Here is a 21451-nt window from a genome sequence, read left to right on the forward strand (position 1 = left end):
ATTAAAAATGCAGATTATTATCATATTTTGAAAAGTGGGAGATCTGGCGCTAGTGACCTTGAATTCCTGTAATTATCACCTGTAGCTAAAAAGCCCTTACGGTTTACATTTTTTTCAGTTTTCTACATTTCCTACCAGTCCCCTTGTGTAATAATCAGCCTGTTTCATTCTTATTCATTATCTGTGAGGACATAAGATTTCAATACATTGGCTTAGAGAGTTGAATTGGAATTCCTAGAGGAAGTTGATACTAACAAAAATAACATATAAAACTGACCTGGACTTTAATGGACTTGTAGGTCTTTCAAATTATAATAATGTTGATGAATCTTTCAAAATTCTGTTTTTTGAATGGGATCACATTATATACATAAAATCTTCTAAATTTTTTTTTTCATTCAACAGTAGCAGTAGAAATACATAATGTTCTTTCAATCTTTTTCTTCCATAGAGTATATTCTGATGTTCCCAATACTATGTTTTTTATGCTGTTATTTTGGGTATAGGATCCCACCTGTTCTAACCCTAAAAATTTCACCCAAGGCTGGGCGCGGTGGCTCACGTCTGTAATCCCAACACTTCGGGAGGCTGAGGTGGGTGGATCACGAAGTCAGGAGTTCAAGACCAACCTGGCCAATATGGTGAAACTCCATCTGTACTGAAAATACAAAAATTAGTTGGGTGTGGTGGCACGCACCTGTAGCCCCAGCTGCTCAGGAGGCTGAGGCAGGAGAATCACTTGAACCCGGGAGGTAGAGGTTGCAGTGAGCCAAGATCATGTCTCTGCACTCCAGCCTGGGCGACAGAGAGACTCCATCTCAACAAAAACAAAAACAAAATTACCCGCTCAGTCTTGTCTATCCCTTGTCCATATACTTTCTGCAGTCTTGGCTGTGGGAAAGCATCATGGATCTAAATATACACTGCCTAATTTGAATCCCAGCACTGCCACCTGGTAGTTGAGTGACCTTGGGCAAATTGTATAACTGAAGTTTCCACATTTGGAAAATGAAGATTACATTCTACCTACTTACCTCATAAGGCTGTGGGTGGTGAGCACTAATTGTGTTAATTCATGTAACGTATTTAAAACAGTGCATGGTACATAATAGATCTTTAGTAAGTGTTAACTGTTTCTGCTATTTTCTAATGGAATATGATATTTTGAAAATGTTAAATACAAGAACATTGATAGCCACTATTTATTGCTCACCTTATGTAATGACAGATACTTTGCTTAGCTTCTCTCATTTCATCCTCACAACACTAAATCACTTCATAACCTTTCAACACATTGAGAATCTACTTTGTGCCAAACATTTTGTAAGACACTAGGAATTTAGCAGTGAAGAAATCAAACACCTGTCCTCTCACAAAGCTTACATTCTATTGGAGAAAAACATAGAATGTTTATATTAATAAGTAAATAAAATGTACAGCAGATTGGGACACTGTGAAAATATAATAAAGTAGATATGGTAGAAAGTAGGTGTAATTGTCTCCATTTCTATAAAGAAACTGGCACAGGGAGAAAAAGTTATTGTGGTCAAGGATTTTTAAGATACCTGCCCAAGTCCTGATGATCCCAGGTCCTTGGAAAGGCCAAGGAAGGACAACTATATTTGTGTTCTACGTTGTCATATGTGGTAATTGTGGATTTGGAATAAAGAAGATATTTTTGCCCCAGCTAGACCAATTATATTGTTTCTTTTGGGAATTTTATAACACAGTCAAAACATTCATATATTGCAGATTGGCAGTGGTTATGGACAAGTGCTTGTCTGAGTTGTCAGAGTGAATGCAAATGATCAAGCTTATGCACATTAGCTTAAGTAAATAATTTATCACTCTAAGAATACATGAACAGAGGTATAGACAATGTTGATGCATCTATCACAGCTTGACTGTCACGCAAATCCTTGCAACTGGCAATGTTCCAGAGTGGTCTATTTATCACTTTTGGGTGTGTGAGCCTCTAGTGATAAATTTAGCAAGCCTTACCTCAACCTGTTAACTCAACAAGACTATCCTCAAGGAGACGAGCATGCAGGCTTGCCTCCTTTACATAAGCTCCACTGAGCCCACAAAGGAGAATTGAGACACCTTAATGCTGCAGCCTCTAGTTAGTGAGATGTCAGAATATTCTTTTCTATTTACTTGCTTTTAGCTTTTACTAAAGAAAAGAAAGAATCTGATTTTAAAATGTGTATGCAAACACACACACACACACACACACACACACACACACCCACCCCTACAAGGATTTGAACCTATATCTTTGTATTCTCCGTAAATAGTTTGAAGAATAAAACATACAAATGTTTTGAAGAATAAAATACAGTTTATTTATCATTAATGTTTTAGGAGACTTAAAACTTCTTGTAAAAATTCCATTTTTTTAAATGTTAAAAAAGCCATCTCAGAAATTTAGGAACATTTTATTCTCTCCTCCACTCTTGAATTACCAATGCCCACATTTCCCAGTGCAAAACACTTGTTGAGTATCCCTGTACTACATCCCTATTTTTCAGAAGTTTTAGAAAGAGCAAGTTACCAACAAAAGACCACAAAGAGGAATGAGCTGGTCCCTCCCAGCCACCTCACACAGAATGGAGCTGGCTTTCACACCTGGCTGGTTTTCAAGTGTGTAAATATTCCACAAGAGGGACTGATAACACTAGGCTTGGCTAATTTCTAAAGATCATTTTCCTCTGTGAGTTAAAGCCAATGACCCCAGCTCACATGCAAACATCGGTTGTTCCTTGCTGACCCTTCCAGGCACTTCGTTTGATTTCTCAGTCTGCCCTGTAATCTGTGTAGTTGCCTCCCTGAAGTTGTTTATTCTGAAAGGACATACTGGGAGCCTAGACCAAATAGTGCAGGTTGGTCAAAAGCTACTGGCTGATTGTTTTCTTGCATGTGAATGAATTTTAATGATGATTTCACCTGCTGATGGTCTAAGTGTATCATTCATTACATTTGGGTAAAATGCATGTTAATGTGCTTAGCAAGTAGTTCAGGAAGAAATATTTTTATCTGTATTTCAAAAACTAATAAGCATGCATTTTGAATACAAATATTTTATTTGGAAGGATAACTATGACAATGCTGGTTGGGTTGTATTTCTCATAGGAGCTTTAGGAGTACTTCATAGGAAAGTGATTGTATCTGTTTTTTGTCTTGCTCAATTCGTTCTTTGTGAATCTTGATCTCTCATTTTATTTTGAAGAGGTGCTGCAAAGTTACAATGCCATTGGAGCAAATTAGAGTAGAATAATCAAATGAGTGCTGGACTGAGACACTAATCTGCTGTGTGACCTTGGGTAAGTCACATGGATCATTCTAGGACCCAGTTGTCTCATTTTCTCATAAAATACCTATGTTTTGTTGTGTTTCTTAACAAGAGTGTGGATATAAAAACCTACTCTGAGCTAAAATGTGTAACATGTAGGTACTGTTACTGTCATTTGCAAATATTGTTGATATGAGAGTCCGATGATATAGGGTAGATCTCATCTTGTGAAGTCGAATCGAGTTGCTTATTACTTTTCTTCTTAGGTGGGAAACATTTTTGTTAGGAGGAAGCGTTCATATTCCAAGTTGCCAGCTATAAATTGTAACCTACTGAATAATCTTTCTGGGGGATATGCATCATTTTTAGAGTTTGGGCTACATAATGTCCTTCTGGTTGAGTGCAATGCTTTTCCTCCTGGGCTGAGTATTAAAATCACATAGGGCTTTAAAAGCTACTAATTCTCAGGCCTTAGCTGAATCCCTGTTTCTAAGAGTAAGGTACAGCAACTTGTACTTCTTAAAAAGTATCTCAAGTGAGTCTGATGACAGCAAAGTTTGTCGTTGACTATTTCAGTAGAAAGAGCATCAGATTTACAGGGAGATACACCAGGAACTGAATTCTGTCAACTTTGTGATTTTAAGTCGAGGTCTACTATAAAAAATAATTCAGTTTGCCTTTATCTCTGGTTCTTGGGAGGTAACCTCTAAATTCTTGAAAGTTCCTGATTCATGTCAGTGTCTTTGTTATTTATGGTGGACCCTGGGACCACATTACTTAATTCATGCTAACAATATGACTCAGATCATGCCATAAAGACCAACTATGTGGTTAGAATGCTGGGGCTTTGAGTCATGTGATATCAATCTGGTCTCAGAGAAGGGATGACTGGAGATTGAGTCACATGGCTAATGATTCGATCAGTCATGCACACATAACATTTTTAAATAACAACATTTTTAACATTTAATTTTGTCTTTCACTTTTATAGCATGAAATCTTATGACTAATAAAACTTTAAGTATACCTTATTTGTCCATTTACATAACATTTTATTATTTTTGAAGAGTAATACTTTTGTGCCCCCCTTTTAACCTAACATTTTAATCATGAGCCTTTACTCATAGAGAACACAAAAATATGCTTTTATTGGTTATATATTTCATTATGCTTATCTAAAATGAATTAAGATATTAAATTATTGAACATTTTTATTACAATTATGTTACTTTTATAAAATCTTTTTTTTTTCTTTTCCTAGAGATAGTCTCACTCTGTCTCCCAAGCTGGGGTGCAATGGTGTGATCATAACTCATTACAGCCTCAAATTCCTGTACTCAAGCAATCTTCCTACCTCAGCCTCCCAAGTAGCTGGGGCTGCAGGCATACTACAATGTCTGGTTATTTTTGTTTTTCTATTTCTTTTAGAGGTGTGGTCTCACTATGTTGCCTAGGCTTGTATTCAACTCCTGGCCTAAAGTGATCCTCTCATCTCAGCCTCCAGAATAGCTGGGATTACAGACATGAGCCACCATGCTGGACTATATTTGTTATTTTAAAAGACAGTTTATATCTTTGAATTCATGGCTTCATGCTTTTTAAAAATAAATTTTTAGAATAATTCACAGGAAAGGGATTTCTACATCAAAGACTAAGAACACAGAAGAACATTTTTAAGTGACAAAGAATGTTTCCATAAGTTTTCTAATTTAACACTCAAAAAAAATATCCTGAAGGTGAAAAACACATGTTATTTAACAGTTTATAGATAGAAAAACTGAGTTTAAGACTATTCAATGACTAAGACCAAATGAAATGTAAGAAACAGGCCTAGAACCATTTGCTTGGCCTGGGATTTTTCTCAGTGACTTAGGGAAAATAGACATTATTTGTTTCTTCCTTATTTTGTATTGATTACTGTATAACTTTTATAATAATTATGTATTTACCTATTTTGGATAGAAAATGTCAAGGGAGGAATAATTTGCAATTTTTTTTTCAGTGGAATTAGACAGTCATCAGGATATAAAGATATACTCAAACTACAAAGCAATAATTCTAATGTTAATTTATGAGGGAGAGAAGGGAGGAAAGGGGTGAGGAGGAGGAGAGGAGGAAGAACAGAGCTCCTAGAATGAACTACCATTGGCCCGCTGCTTTACTAACTGCCTTCTTATGAATAATCTCACATCTAAAATATTATTATTTTTCTTTAAGAATCCTCCCTTTACAGATGAGAAAACTGAGGCCTAGAGAATTAACATGCTTTCCAGTGATTTGAAATTTACAAAATAGCATATGAGATTCAGCACAGGGCTGCCAGACTCCAAAACTCTTGGACTAAACCACCCAATTCCTTTGTGACTTGATTGAAGCTAGACAGAGTAGACAGGTAGAGCAGGTCCTGGGATTAAAGGGGCCAGATTCTGGGTTGTGGATTTTACATTTTCTTTTCTTCACTTCGGGGGATGACGAGGTTCAGCTCTGTGCCTAGTTGTCTTTTCTGGATCAGCTATGTCATTGGATAAGTGAAGTTTGTGTTGGAACTGGCATGGGTTGTTTGAGCCTTGAAGCCTTACTCTTGTTGGGTTTCTTCAATATTCTGTGCTCATGTGGGCTTGGTTTGCAGTAAAAAGTCACTATTTTTATTAATGAGTCCTGTGTCCTAAGGCCATGAGTAATTTGCGGAAGGTGTCTGAATAGTCATCAGTTATCCATTACTGACCTGCTTCCCATACAGAATGAGCTGAGAGTCCTGACTTAAGACTTAGGAAGGAGTGAAGATGGATGCTCAGCCTGTTTCAGCAGTGGATCATCATGTGAGTCCATTTTGCTTGGTAAAGAGCAATCACAATTTCTTTACACAAGTCTTTTATCCCTCCCTTAGTGATAATGACTTTTTTAATATCTTGGTTCTTGTTATATGTTATCTATGACAGTGCCAGTTATTCAGAGTAAAATTTAAAAAATAATCTTCTATGCTGTGTTCCAGATGGCTCCTATCATTGGTTTATTACTTTTACAGAGGTTTTAGAGAAATTTCAGAAAATAAGCCAACAGTAGATTGCATCAGCTAGTGAAAGTGGCCTTCCCCTGTTGATGATTCTGCTTGGGCAAATATAATCTGTGTATTAGCTGGAGCGCTGTGTTTCATAGGGCCAGAATTTATGGGATTTGAGGGTTTACCGGTTTATTATTTAATATGGGAAGATGGTCTTGTTGCTTCTTGGAAGACTGGACCCCTGCAAACAAGTTTAGTAGTCACAAATCATATTTCCCATTGAACTGACTCTTGAGAAAAGTTGCATAATTATAATCGCCTATTTTAAAAATCCATTTTATAGTTTTAAAGGTTTTTTGACAATAATCTTGAAGATAAAACAGAGCAGGTATAATTACTAGTCTTGTTGTTATTTCTGTATTCCTAATGAGACAACTAATGTCCACAGAGGTGATATGGAATAATGCAGGTGTTCTGGCTCCTTGGTTAATCTTTTTTGCTTTTCATTATTACCATGTCATCTTTCCTATATTCAGGAGCCATAATTGAGGATGTTCTACCTCCAATAGAGGACAGTTCCCACGCACCCAGGTGCCAGGAAAGGAAGTAGGGGTCAGCTCAAACTTACTAAAAATATTCAATCCTGTCATGGAATGAACCTTAAATGTCATTAAGTCCAACAACTCATCCAGTGTAGAAATTTATCCTACAGTGTTGCTGACTGATGCCCTTCCAGCCTCTGACTGAATATTTCTGGTGATAAACTGATTTATTCCATTTGGGGATAATTCCGAGTTATACAAATTATCTTATTAGAATGAATTAAAATGAACCATTATTACTTTGAGTTTGATCTTAGGTAGCCATCTGCATTTTCACAAAGGAGTTATGCTTGTGGGTGGCAGAATATTCTTGGATTGATTTAAAGTTTATGGAAGTGGATTAGATGACTTAAAGCTTATTCTAGCTCTAAATTTCTAAGTAAAACACTTCTTGTATTAGAAATTGATCATCTTGTTTATGTTGTCTTTTATCCTTAATACATCTTGATGCACCAGTATATGTTCATATAGTATATTATTAGAAAATTATATCATTTATATATAATATACTTTATTTACTTATATTTTATGTAATTTATATGTAATAGTATCATATTTATATAGTATATTATTAAATTACATAATTTATCTATTATATATACTTAAATGTATTTATAAAATTTATAATAGTATCATATTTTATAAAATTTATACAGATCTCTCCCATTTTGGGCAATTTTGCTTCTCAGTACCATTAATATTTTCAAGATATGCAATCTGTAGGTTCTCTCAATGTATCTGCTATTGGTGGAGAAATGCTTGGAAATTTTGGTAGAGAAAGTATCAGAACATGTTTAGAGAGGCTATTTGAGAAATGGTTGCAGAGGGCTTTACCTCTTAGTTGAAAAGTATTTGTGATTAAAGGGGAAGCTAAAATTAATACATAGATGTGGAGGACTTGTAAAGAGAATGATTGGAAATTGTGCTTTACCTTCAAACAAAATATTGAGTGGACTGAATTAATCAAAAGAGAAATGTATCAATTGAGAAAAAAGTATCAAAGTTGGTAACAATGAATCATTGTATTGAAAAAAGTATCAAAGTTGGTAACTAATGATGAATCACATTGTATTAGTAAATTTAGAGAATAAATGTATGAACTATATAAAAACTATATTACAAAGTTGAAAAAAATAGACTTCATAATTAATACTTTTTGGTACCGTAAGAGTGGTATAGGCTAGGAGTGGTGGCTCATGCCTGTAATCCCAGCACTTTGGGAGGCTGAGGTGGGGTGGATCACCTGAGGTCAGGAGTTCGAGACCAGCCTGCCCAACATGGTGAAACCCCGTCTCTACCAAAAATACAAAAATTAGATGGGTATGGTGGCACGCGCCTGTAATCCCAGCTATTCAGGAGGTTGGGTCAGGAGAATTGCTTGAATGCAGAAGGCAGAAGTTGCAGTGAGCCAAGATCACGCTATTGCACTCCAGCCTGGGCAACAAGAGCAAATCTCCTTCATTGAAGAAAAAAAAAAGGTGGGGGGAGTAAACAAAAGAGCTCACTAGTTCATTTGTAGCCCAATCAAGCAACCTGAGAACCAGTTCATAGTGAGCTATATGTCCTCTCACTTTCTGTTCGTCTCAGTGACCCCATCTCACCCCATGTAAATATACAAAGCAGAGTTTCAGCATCACAAACATTAGCTGTACTAGTACAATTCATTTTAGCTAGCTCCACATTGGAAGGAGGTCTAGAAAAAATGGGGAAGAGTTGGAAGAGTTTGTAATCAACACAATGGACAAATCTTCACCTAGACAGACCAAAAATAACGAGAAGGTACAAATACCAAAATCAGTAATGAAGGAGGTGTCATCACCAATCTGACAAAAAATAAAAGGAATGTAGGAAAACTCTGAAAAATCCTACACCTAAGATTATACTACTTAGAGATAAATATCTAAGCTGACACAAATTATTAAAACTGACACAAGAAAAAAAAAAGAACATTTGAGTTTACCTATGACAAGTAAGAAAATTGAATGACTAATTACAAGTCTTTCTAGAAAGCAAAGTCCAGGCATAGAAAGCGTTCCTAATTAAAGCCTATTAAATACTTAAAGAAAAATAAAACTAATGCTTTAATCTCTCTCAGAAAACAGAATGAGACAACACATCCAAATTTATTCCCTAACCAGTACTACTCTAATACCAAAGCCAAACAACGTCATTATAGGAATAGAAAATCATAAAATGGCATCTCTCTTGAACATAGATGCAAAAATCTCAAGCAAATATTAAATCAAGCCCAGAAATATATTTTTTAAAAAAGACAAATGGATCTTGGTCATATAGAATTTATACCAAGAATGCAAGGGTTGGCTTAACATTTGGATATCAATTAATGTAGTAAGCATTAATTCTATTACTTGAATGAAGGAGGAAGAACTAATGATTATCTGACTAGAGTTAAGCATTTGACGAAATTCAAAATATATTTATGATAAAAAGTCTCAGCAAGCTAGATATAGAAGGGAACTTCAACTTGATAAAGAGTATATATTGTAAACTTATGACTAATATCGTACTTAATAATATTAGACTCAATATTTTCCTTTAAAATTAGGGATAAGGTGGGGATACTACTCTTGCCACATTTGCTCAACATTTCACTGGAGAAGCCAGTCAGCACAATAAAGCACAATGAAAATGGATAGATGGATGGATAGATATATGCTGTTAGAAAAAAAGTAAATCTGTCTTTATTTGTGGATGACATGATCCTTTATGTAGAAAATCTTACTGAATCAACAATAATAAAAATATACCACTGTAATCACAAAGAAGTTCAGTAAGTTTGCTGGATATAAGATCCACATACAATGGTATAATTCTATATACTATCAAAAAACAGTTCAAAAATGAAATTAAGATGATAATTCCATTCAAAAGAATAAAACACACAGGAATAGGCATAAGAAAAGTATAATACTTGTACACTGAACACTACAAAACCTCACATAGAGAAAGAATACATAAATAGGAGACATTTCATGTTCATGCATTAGAAGTTCCAGTGTTGTAAAAAATAAAATTCCCCCCTTATATATCTATAGAATATTAGAATTTATATCTCCAGATTCTTAATTTTGCATTTTTCTACGACAGCATTTTGCTCCTTGTGACAAAAGCTGTTTGTTTATACCAAGGACATAATTATAAAAGTACAAAATCTTAATGTGCTTAGTGTAGATTTTAATGGCAAAAATTGGAAACAAAGTTTCTTAACATAAGATTTTATAAATAACAAATGCAAAGTAATGAAATGTTAACATCCAATAAAAATAATGTAGAATTTTACTCACTGATCTAAAAAAAAATGCTCATGGTTAATTGACAAAAGTAGCATGTGTATAATACACTCTATGCACTTCTATGAGCAGAAAAATATCTCTTTTAATATTCAAAGGGTTAATTATCCCTGAATTATGAGACTAAGTATAATGTTTTATATTTTTTTTTAGATTTTAGGAAAGACAGTTTGAATTCTTTAAAATAACCAAATATTGTAATATAAATAAAATAACATGTTCTCAGATGTCTAGATTCTTATTCTCTGTCTCCTTGACTGTCCCATCCTGTTTTTATAAAATATTTCATCTGGTCATTTGCTCTCTCCCTCCCTCGGTAATTTCTGGCAAACTTTGCCTGGGATCCTTTTCCCTCATTTGTTGCTAGTTCTACATCAGTTTTTGGTTTCTTGGTCAGTAGAATGTTAGTTTTCTTATCTGTTATTACAGTTAATGAACATAAGGTTAGAGGATGTTGTTGTAATTTCACAGTACTACACCAGCTACACAACGGGAAATCAAATTTGGCAGTTTCTTCTCCCATCAGATAAATTTTAAATGTATATTCTTGACTGAGACACCCTCTGGTTTAATGGCACTGATTGCCTGTTTAAATGTATGAATGACTGGGGAGCAATCATGCTTCTCCAGAAATAACCATAATTGACAGGCTGTTAAATAAGGAAAATGAGGTCTTAATGTGAATGTTAATTTCCAGCACATTTCCATTGTGTATATTTTTATGTATAAAATTTCAATGTTAGAAAAGCTTTTTATTTATTTTTCGTTAACATTTTATTTTAGAGTTTGAGATTTACAGAAAATTTGTGATAATTTACAAATTTCTCATTTACTCCATGCCCAGTTTTCCCTATTAGTATTTTATTATACGTATGGTAAATTTGTCACAATGAATGCACCAACATTTCTACATTGTTATTGAATTTTATACTTTATTTAAAATTTCTGTTTTTTTTCTGTTTATTTCTTCCTTCTCCTTCCTGTGTGGAGTACCTAGCACTCATGTCTGTTACCTCTTGTCATATAGTGCCAGGGTAACACCTAGGTCAAGGAGTGAGGGAGACAGACGACAATTTATTATTTACAGTGAAATAATTAATACAAAATCTGCCTCAGGTCCAGAATATCTCAGGTGTGCATTCAGGACAAAATTAATAAAGATGAATATTAAAAATTGAAGAGGGAATAAAGGTCACTGTCATAGAGTGATACATAATTGACAATGAAACCAATTAAGGTAGTTTTAATTGGATAAACAGTGTAGAACCACCTCTGAGGCTCACAATGGGGTCTAGTGCCCCATTAAGGGCTGACCTTGGCAGAGATGAGAATAAACAATTTATCTTCCAGCATTTCCAAGTTTTCTTCTCTGCGGTGCCTCTTTCCCCAGTTCTGCCTCACTCTTTCCTTGAGCCCTTAGGGTCCTGTTTCTTTCTCCCAGTAAACTATCATAACTATATGCCTTATACTGTGCTGGATGCATTGCAAGCATTCTCTTCAGCACTTACAAACAACCTTTCCAGTCCAGAAAGCTGTAAGGGACTCCCCTGGATTACACAGTGAGAGGCCAGTGTGAAATCCCATTGTTTTCTCTTTTACCATTAAGTCTATATTTTGTCAATACAGTATACTCTTTTTCATGACATTGCCACAATTAAAATTTATTTTAGAAAAGACATTGTCTTGGACTTCCTATACTCAATCATGAAATTCAGTAAATATTTTCTCTTCTTAAGGACATTAATTTTAAGTTGTCTATCTTATAGTTGAATGAAAGCCTTAATCCTTAGTTTTAATATCCTTGGAAGAAAGATGGGTGAGGTGCTTTGACTTAGTAAGTTTTTCCAAGTATGTGAAATTACTTTGTGTAGGCAACATCTCCTTTCATTTTAATAAAGGCAGCTTTATTAGGTCTATTTGTTATAACAATCAAGGAGATTAGAGGCTTGCAGTGGGGTTATCTTTTTCCATAAAGCAGGATGTGCCACTCCTGAAGAATAAATTAATATTTTCAAGAATTCATCAAGTATGTAGGTCTTTTGTGAAATGAAATTCTTTTGCATAACAATATATTCTTCAAAACAGATCTCAACGGGCTGTTATTTAGTTTTTCTGTCATTAGCCTACTGATAAGTTGGGAAGCAAAATATCACAAAATCTCCGGAGGCTGAAGTTAAGTGGTATGTAAGGAAGCTTATAAATTAGGAATCTTGATGTCAATTTTACATTTTCTGTCTCTTCTATTGGGATTAAGGAAGACAGACAGGTTCATTTGTTTAATAATGTGGTACACCTGAGAGATGATCTTTGCATCATCTTAACTGGTATTTTCGAGAAGGCCATAGTTAATGGTTTATATGTCATTTGAGTTGATTTTTTTTTGTTAAGTACATGAAGTTATACTAGAATCTTAAAATTCGACACAAATAGACAAGGTAGTTTAGTCTGAAAAGGAGGTTATTAACCCAAACAAATAATAATACAAAGCACAGGACCACATGTGATTTCCCCATCCCAAGACCATACAAAGCATATGATTTAATTCTGCAAGACTCTGATTCTGTAGGAATTGAGTATTCTCCACCAATTTCCATGAAATTTCCTCTCAAGATGAGTATACATCCAAATATCTGAACATAGAAAATGGCTGATCACAAGAGACTGAACCAAAATAAGACCTTGTCCTGGCTCTACAAGATTGTAATTGGGTATAATTTTCTAACTTACCTGTGGAGGTTAGAAAATAAATTCCCGTATATGCTAAAGGCAACTCTTATTACTTACAACATTGCCCATCTCTGCCTCAGAAAATTAGGTGGAAAAAGGGTAGGACTCTCTCTGTCAATCATTGTCAGTGAAATACGGTCTTACTCTGTAACTGGAAGAAAGATGTTTTTTTTTTTTTTTTTTCTCGTACAGATGTACAGCAGCCTTTCTGGAAAATTACATAATTTCAATTTTTTATTATGAATAAATTGGGGCCTAATTTGTATTACCTCTTTTTAACACTAAGAAACTGAGTATGAACTTCCCTTTTTAATATGTAATTACGAAGAAGGAGATAAGATCTTGGGGAGAGGGCTGGAGACGCAGAGCTCTGTCTTCCTGTCTGCCTCATTCATCCATCCATTAACACATTGAATGACAAAGTTGAATGCACTCTGATGTACACAGCTGGTTGCCCTACAGGCTGTCTTCACTCTCAGACAGATTTTTCTGCCTATAGACTGGGGGGAACTGGAAAGAGAATAGAGATCAGGGGTGTCTTTCAACCATTCAGAAGGCTGAATGTTTCAGGGTCTCATCCTGGTCATGGACTCAGAGGCATGGTTTGTAATCTTCAAGCAACTTAAGTTTATGGTGATTTCCAGCAATCTCTCCTTCTTCAAGCTCCCTTCCTCAGGGGGCAGCCACAACCTTATCCAGATGTTCTCTTCGGATGTATTTTCCCATGCATTGTTTTGGAGGGTCTCATCTGACTCCCTTGCCTTTTTTGTTTGACTGCACACATTGGCATTCTACTTTCTTTGTCTTTCACTTTTTTAAAGGTCCACAAAACATCTGTACTTCTGTTGTACTGGTTTATGGTCTAGGAATGAATCTGTATCTGAGAATAGTTTAGATTTTGCTTGACTTTTTTTTTCTCTTAAACTAGGGTCCTACTTTTAACATGTTGTCCCTCTAGTAGAGAATGTGCTTTCTTTCCTTTCAGGCCTAAGGACAGTCACCACCCTATAGATGGACACTTGGAAAATTGTTTGCTTGGCCCTCTATATGCTTCTAGAGGAATCCAGAAGCAATGTGTAAGTGCTATTTAACTCTTGCGCTGTCGTTTATCTATTTCCACTATTTAAAATTCCCAATTACAGCACTAAGACATTTATTTTTCATGATTTCTTTTACCTCGTAAACAATCTTAGAACAAATAAATGTTCAAAAACATCATATTTATTACCTAACTTGATACACTCTGTTCCCTTCCTCACGGAGTTTTCGAGTGATTGACAAATCACATACTTTTCCTAAACTGTAGTTTTGCCATCTATAAAGTGGGATTAATAAGACCTGTTTTAACATGTAAAAGTCTAAAACTTAGAAATCATAACATTATTTGCAACAGAGAGACAGCATATGATGATGAAGAGAGTTATTTATATTTACTATTTGTAAGTACCTACTCTGTGTAAGGCAGGGCAAGGTGCTTTCACTACATTATCTCACTTGACGTCTCATGTGAGGCTTAAAGAAGTTCAGTAACTCACCCAGGGCAGTACATCTGGTAGATCATGGTTATTACGAGACCTGTTTATGTCTGGCTCAAAACTCAAGCTCTTACCAACATCGCTGTGCTGACTTCCAACAACAGGATTCTTGCTGGGAATCTTCAATCTGCCAAGTATTCCAAACAGTAGAGAAAGTTCACTCTGTCTTTGTGAAACTTGCCCTCTAAAGAAGATAAAGAAAAAGAAATAAATATTCTTACAAATTTAGGGAAACCTAAATCCCTTAGGTATATAATCCAAAGTGTAAAATGTCAAACAGGCTGACAGATTCGGTTGTAAAGAAGACATTTAAGTCTAGAAAAATGCAGACAGATTGTTACTTGCTTAGACAGCAAAAGCAAGATCAGCAATGATGTCAACTCCTCATGTCCCTTGTCCCATAAGATGACATGGAATAAAAAGAGGCCAGATGACAGGCAGTATGAGTGGTGAGGCACCCTGTTGTTAAAGGACCAGGTCCATTCTGTAGCTACACAGCCTGTGCCAAGGTGGGGCAAGGAGGAGAGCCCCTTCCCTCACCAGAATGAGGGAGGCAGATGAGAAACTGCCTTATAACAGCCTCCCTTCAAGAGAGGAGGCAATGCCTGTGGCAGCTCTTCACAAGACTGCCGCTCTTGCCCTGAACTTGGAGGGTCACTGGATATTCCACAAGGATTTTTGGTCAGCCTGTGGTTGAGCTTTATTTATACAGCGTATGTAAAGATGTGCAAAGTGATCCGGGTGCCAGCACGGAGCAGTTCTGTTAGAAATAGACACATCTCTGCCCCGATCTGGACCTCAGTCTCCTCAACTGCAGAATGAGGGCATTGTACTCTGTCAAGCTCCTTCATTGTATACCCAGGGAACTTCTACATATTTTATGTCTCTTCTGTTTTTTCTCCAAGTTGAGCAATTCTAACTTTCCTTATTTCCTCTTATTTTCTGGCTTTGATCATTTTTTTTTCCTAGTTTTTATCAATTTCTGAGTGTGAATGGTCACAAATGGAATCAAGGAGAATTGGGATTGAGCAGGCTGGCATGGAAGGACTTAGCATGGCTTGGTGGTCTTTAGCTAATGCTAAAGGTTCTAGTAGCTTTTCTCCGCTATCCCTTCTCTCTCCACCTATGCCAAACAGCTGACAGCCTGCCACCTTGTTTGTGGGCTCCCTGCCATTGTCACAGATGGGCCCAATATGCTGGAGTAGGAAAATCACGTATGAGAATTATATGTGGTCATTGAAAATTACTGCAGTTGCTGCCATAAAATAAATCGGTCTACTAGCTGAATCCCAGAAGACTTGATGGATCTATTTGGTTGATTCTTTAAGCAATGTGATAAAATTTTGGCATTTTATGCCAGAATTTTCCAGCTGTTTATAAAAAGAACATGAATTAAACTAAGATATGATGAGAGGAGTATTTGTGAATTTCGCCGTGCAGTCTTTTTTTTCATAAAGAGTGTGCCAGTTCCAGTCTCTCTTAATTTGCCAATGCCACTGTCAATCATTAACTGATTAATCCTTATAGTAACGTGTGGATTTTTTTTATCAGGTCAATCATGCTGTTTGGAAGTACAGACAATATAATTAAAACAGAGACCCTAAAAAAAAAAACAGGTTTTTTCTTTTAATTTAACTTTGATTTTAAGTTCAGGGATACATGTGCAGGTTTGTTACGTAGATAAACTTGTGTCATAGGGGCTTGTTTAGATTATTTCATCACCCATGTATTAAGCCTACTACTCATTAGTTATTTCTCCTGATCCTCTCCTTCCTTCCATCCTTCACCCTCAAATAGGCCCCAGTGTCTGTTGTTCTCCTCTATGCGTTCTCACCATTTAGCTCCCATTTATAAGTGAGAACATGCGGTATTTGGTTTTCTATTCCTGTGTTAATTTACTAAGGATAATGACCTCTGGCTTCCTTGATTTAAAAAAAACTTTTTTCTAAAATTTGTTTTTAAAACCCTTATTTTTAGAAAAAATCATGTAAGGCTCCTATACATAGTTGTAGGGAAAGAGGATAATACTGTTTTAATTTTTTAAAAAACCTTATTTTGGAACAGATAAGTACAGAAAAGAATTTTACATAATTTTCACTTATGCAGAGTTGAACGAATTGGAGTCAATGGCAATGAATTTTTTTTTATTTGATTTTGCTCCAAATTTGAGCAAGCTATCATCTTTTGAGCAAACCAAGGGTCAACCTGGGTTGTAAATAAACTCGCAAGGTGGTATCTAAAATTTTTCATTTGGCTAAAAACTCTTCATCCTTTCTTGGAGGTAAAATTACAAAAAACCAGCAAGACCAAAATTCCCAGCTTATCCAAGAAATTCCAAGTTAATGCCTGTTTGACCCACAGCTAGTCCAAGTGGCATTCTCTTTTCTTAAGAGAGTTGCAATTTGGATGAATTGTGTGATCACTCTACATATAACCAAGCAACAAACCCTCTTTCCACATTTACCAACAATGCCAAAAATCCCTAAGTAATCATGCATGGTTCTCCAACATAGTCTAGGAAGAAATTTAACATCATAATTAAGTGTCTCTTTATCTGCTTGTTGTAGTTAGATTCTTTTGCCAAGGCAGACATATTCATATACTCTGAAGCCTACTAAACATGAGATTCGCTTTATTACTTTAGGATTCAGGGTGTGTTGATGGGACAGGGAGAAATAAAATAAAATAAAGTTCAATTGCCTATTTCAATGAATTCCCATTTCTGGCACGGAAAGAATTGAACAGATCATGGTAGCTGAACATTATGTGGCTACAAAGAGCAAAGTGTCTGAAAACAAGACTGGACCATTCTTGTTTTCTAGGTTGCTAAGTATGGCTGCCTCTTTCTGGAATGGGAACCCTCATTGCTCGTTTCTCCCCACAAGAGCCAGGGGAGCTGAGGCAGTAATTCCAACCATGAAGCAGGAGCTGTAAAGGCTGTTTCTTACGAGAACAGAAGAGTGCTTATGAGGGCTTGAAATTATGTCGATCTGGGTTTGAATCCTGTGATGAGAAATAATTTCTAGGTAGTAGTTTGTACCACAATTTTCATCTTTTAAATTTTTAACTATTTTTTTACTTTTTTCTTTGCAAAGCAAGATAGACATGTACTTCAGTTTTTTAAGCTCTATGAAGTTGATAATAATTCCTTTCTTGGAGAGTTGTTTTAAGATTATGAACAGAGTGTCAAAGAGTAGCAGGTACCTAGTAAGAGCTTAATGAATTGTGTATTTAGGACTATTCTTCAGTTTGGAACTGTAACCCTCTGTCACCCTGTCCTTCCTCTTTGTTCTTCACTTTTGTCTTTGGTTTTAGCTGGGTTTGAACTCTCTGTGGAAAAATTTCTTTGCTGTGTGAAGCTTCAAAGAAATATGGGGCCCTTTGAGAACACCTGCATTTACAGTGTACCAGAGTGGACTGTTTTTTCTTTTTTAAAAATTGTTTCCTTTTAACTGCTTGGCAGAGCTTATTGCGCATTTTCAACTTTTTTTGACTTTGTGATGTGTGCGCGTATGTATAGACTTTCCATCCAGCAATCATTATTCAAATATTTGCCTCATGCAGACAAGCAGAACTGCAGTTGTAGATATCTACAGCTCTCTGGTTTGTGTGTTCTTCAGCTTCTCATCTGAAAAATGCCTCAGGCCTCCTACTTATCCCCTTTTGTTTGAAATTCATGCAAGACGATTCCTGTGATTATCACTATAGCCACCAAACTAAATTTCAGTGTTATTTTTCCTGCTTCATGAGCACTGGGAGGCTGAATTTAGAAATGGAAGCTACTCTGCTTGGGTAGAAATAGAGATCCTACAAACTTCTGAAACCGTGGCTTTATTTCAGAGCATTCCTGTACCTGGAAGTTGTCACCAAACGGTGTAGGGAGTACCTGAGAAAGGAGGAAGCAAGGTAATGAACCAGGCCAGAGGGCAACCCATTTGGGTAAAGATACCAAATATGTATGGTTTTGGGAAAAAGATAGTGAACAAAAGTTGGTGAGAAAAAGAGCTCTGAGCACCCTCCTTCCTGAAAAAGATGCTAAAGGGCAGAGAGGAATTATTTGGAACAATCGGGTGAAAGCTGAACATGTTGGGTTCAACAGTTAGGGGGATAGGTGATATATTGGAGTCCTCCTATAATCTATTTTGGAGTAAAATTCAAGACAAGTATGTTTTTCTGGAATCCAAGGATGATACTAGCATAGTGGCATACGGAGCACAGTAAACACTTGTGTTTATTTCTTCTACTTCTGGGATCAGATTAGAGTTTCTATCCCCACACTTCTGCTTTCTGCCTGTGTAATGTGTGGGCAAATCACTGAATCCCAGTGTGTCTTGATTTTCCATGTGTGAAATGAGGATCATAATAGCTTCTACCTCATAAGATTTTGATAAAAGGAGATAATATATGGAAGTCATTTGATACAAAAGTACTTGGATCATAGAGAATTCTTAATTGTAGATATTATTATTTTAATTGTTTCTGTCCCAAACACTGTGACACTTGGCATATATTAGTTTATTCCCCACAACACCTCAAAACAAGCATTACTACCAATCCTGTCTATTTCACAGAAAGAAAATGAAGACTTGAAGATGTTCAAGGCCAGATATCCTTAATATAGAAGAGTTAAAATTGCATCTCTTGTCTGCAACCTCCAAGTCCTTTTTTAATGATGTCATACTGTATTCAAGACAAGATAAATAAATTGGTATTTGACTGATAATAACTTTAATTATACCTATTCTCTGAATAGAAGATTTCATTAAAATAGGTGGAGACTAAGTCTCTTTGTAGGTCTCTAAGAACTTCCTTTATGAATCTGGGTGTTCCAGTATTGGGTGCATAAATATTCAGGATAGTTAGCTATTCTTGTTGCGTTGATCCTTTTACCATTATGTAATATCCTTCTTTGTCTCTTTTGATCTTTGTTGGTTTAAAGTCTGTTTTATCAGACTAGGATTGCAACTCCTGCTTTTTTGCTTTTTTTTTTTTTTTTTTTTGCTTTCCATTTGCTTGGGAAATATACCTCCATCCCTTTATTTTGAGCCTGTGTCTTTGCACATGAGATGGGTCTCCTGAATTACAGTACACTGATGGGCCTTGACTCTATCCAATTTGCCAGTCTGTGTCTTGTAATTGGGGCATTTAGCTGTAGACTCCCATACAATAATAGTGGGAGACTTTAACACCCCATTAATATTAGACCAATGAGACAAAATTAACAAGGATATTCAGCTCTGGAACAAGCATACCTAAAAGACATCTACAGAACTCTCTACCCCAAATCAACAGAGTATACATTATTTTCAGCACCTCATCACACTTATTATAAAATTTATCACATAATTGGAAGTAAAACACTCCTCAGCAAATGCAAAAGAACGGAAATCATAAGTCTCTCAGACAACAGTGCAATCAAATTAGAACTCAGGATTAAGAAACTCACACAAGGGCTGGCGCAGTGGCTCACGCCTGTAATCCCAGCATTTTGGGTGGCCGAGGTAGGAGGATCACTAGGTCAGGAGATTGAGACCATCCTGGCTAATATGGTGAAACCCCGTCTCTACTAAAAATACAAACAAAATAGCCAGGCATGGTGGCAGGCACCTGAAGTCCCAGCTACTCCGGAGGCTGAGACAGGAGAATGGCGTGAACCTGGGAGGCGGAGATTGCAGTGGTAGAGATTACGCCACTGTACTCTAGCCTGGGCAACAGAGCGAGACTCAGTCTCAAAAAACAAAACAAAACAAAACAAAAAAACAAAAAAAACCAAAACAAAACCCTCAAAACCGCACAACTACATAGAAACTGAATATCCTGCTCCTGAATGACTACTGGGCAAATAATGAAATGAAGGCAGGAATAAATAAGTTCTTTGAAACCAATGAGAACAAAGATACAACATACCAGAATCTCTGGGACACAACTAAAGCAGTGTGTAGAGGGAAATTTATAGCACTAACTGCCCCAAAAGAAAGTGGGAAAGATCTAAAATTGATACCCTAATATCACAAAAGAACTAGAGAAGCAAGAACAAACAAATTCAAAAGCTAGCAAAAGACAAATAACTATGATCGGAGCAGAACTGAAGGAGATAGAAACCCAAAAATGCTTCCAAAAAATCAGTGAATCTAGCAGCTGGTTTTTTGAAAAAATTAACAAAATATATAGACTCTTAGCTAGACTAATAAAAGAATCAAGTCGACACAATAAAATATGATAAAGGGGATATTACCACTGATCCCAGAGAAATACAAACTACCATCAGAGAATATTACAAATACCTCTATGCAAATAAACTAGAAAATCTAGAATAAATACATAAATTCCTGGACATATACACCCTCCCAAGATTAAACCAGGAAGAAGTCGAATCCCTGAATAGACCAATAACAAGTTCTGAAATTAAGGCAGTAATTAACAGCCTATCAACCAAAAAAAGCCCAGGACCAAATGAATTCACAACTGAATTCTACCAGAGGTACAAAGAAGAGCTGGTACTATTCCTTCTGAAACTACTACAAACAATGGAAAAAGAGGGACTCCTTCCAAACTCATTTTATGAAGCCAGCATCATCCTGATACCAAACCTGGCAAAGGCACAACAAAAAAAAAAATTCAGGCCAATATCCCTGATGAACGTTGATGTGAAAATTCTCAATAAAATACTGGCAAACTGAATCCAGCAGCACATCAAAAAGCTACTCCACCACAATTAAGTTGGCTACAACCCTGGGATGCAAGGCTGGTCCAACATATGCAAATCAATAAACTTAATCCATCACATAAACAGAACCAACATCAAAAACTGCATGATTATCTCAGTAGATGTAGAAAAGGCCTGCAATAAAATTCAACACAACTTCATGCTATAAACTCTCAATAAACTAGGTGTTGATGGAACATATCTCAAAATAAGAGCTATTTATGACAAACCCACAGTCAGTATCATACTGAATGTGCAAAAGATGGAAGCATTCCCT

At 36.0% G+C, this 21451-nt stretch overlaps 1 long non-coding RNA gene across 1 annotated transcript in view; it reads left to right on the plus strand.

The window, feature by feature from the left end:
- Positions 1-18374, plus strand: part of LOC139356050 (uncharacterized) — a 49742-nt gene extending 31368 nt beyond the window's left edge. Inside the window, exon 2 of the long non-coding RNA XR_011607424.1 lies at positions 18309-18374. This is a non-coding gene — a long non-coding RNA (uncharacterized lncRNA). The remainder of the gene's footprint in view (positions 1-18308) is intronic.
- The last annotated feature ends 3077 nt before the right edge of the window (positions 18375-21451 follow it).

The sequence above is a fragment of the Macaca nemestrina genome, chromosome 9 (assembly GCF_043159975.1).
Source record: "Macaca nemestrina isolate mMacNem1 chromosome 9, mMacNem.hap1, whole genome shotgun sequence".
Lineage (NCBI taxonomy): Eukaryota > Metazoa > Chordata > Mammalia > Primates > Cercopithecidae > Macaca > Macaca nemestrina.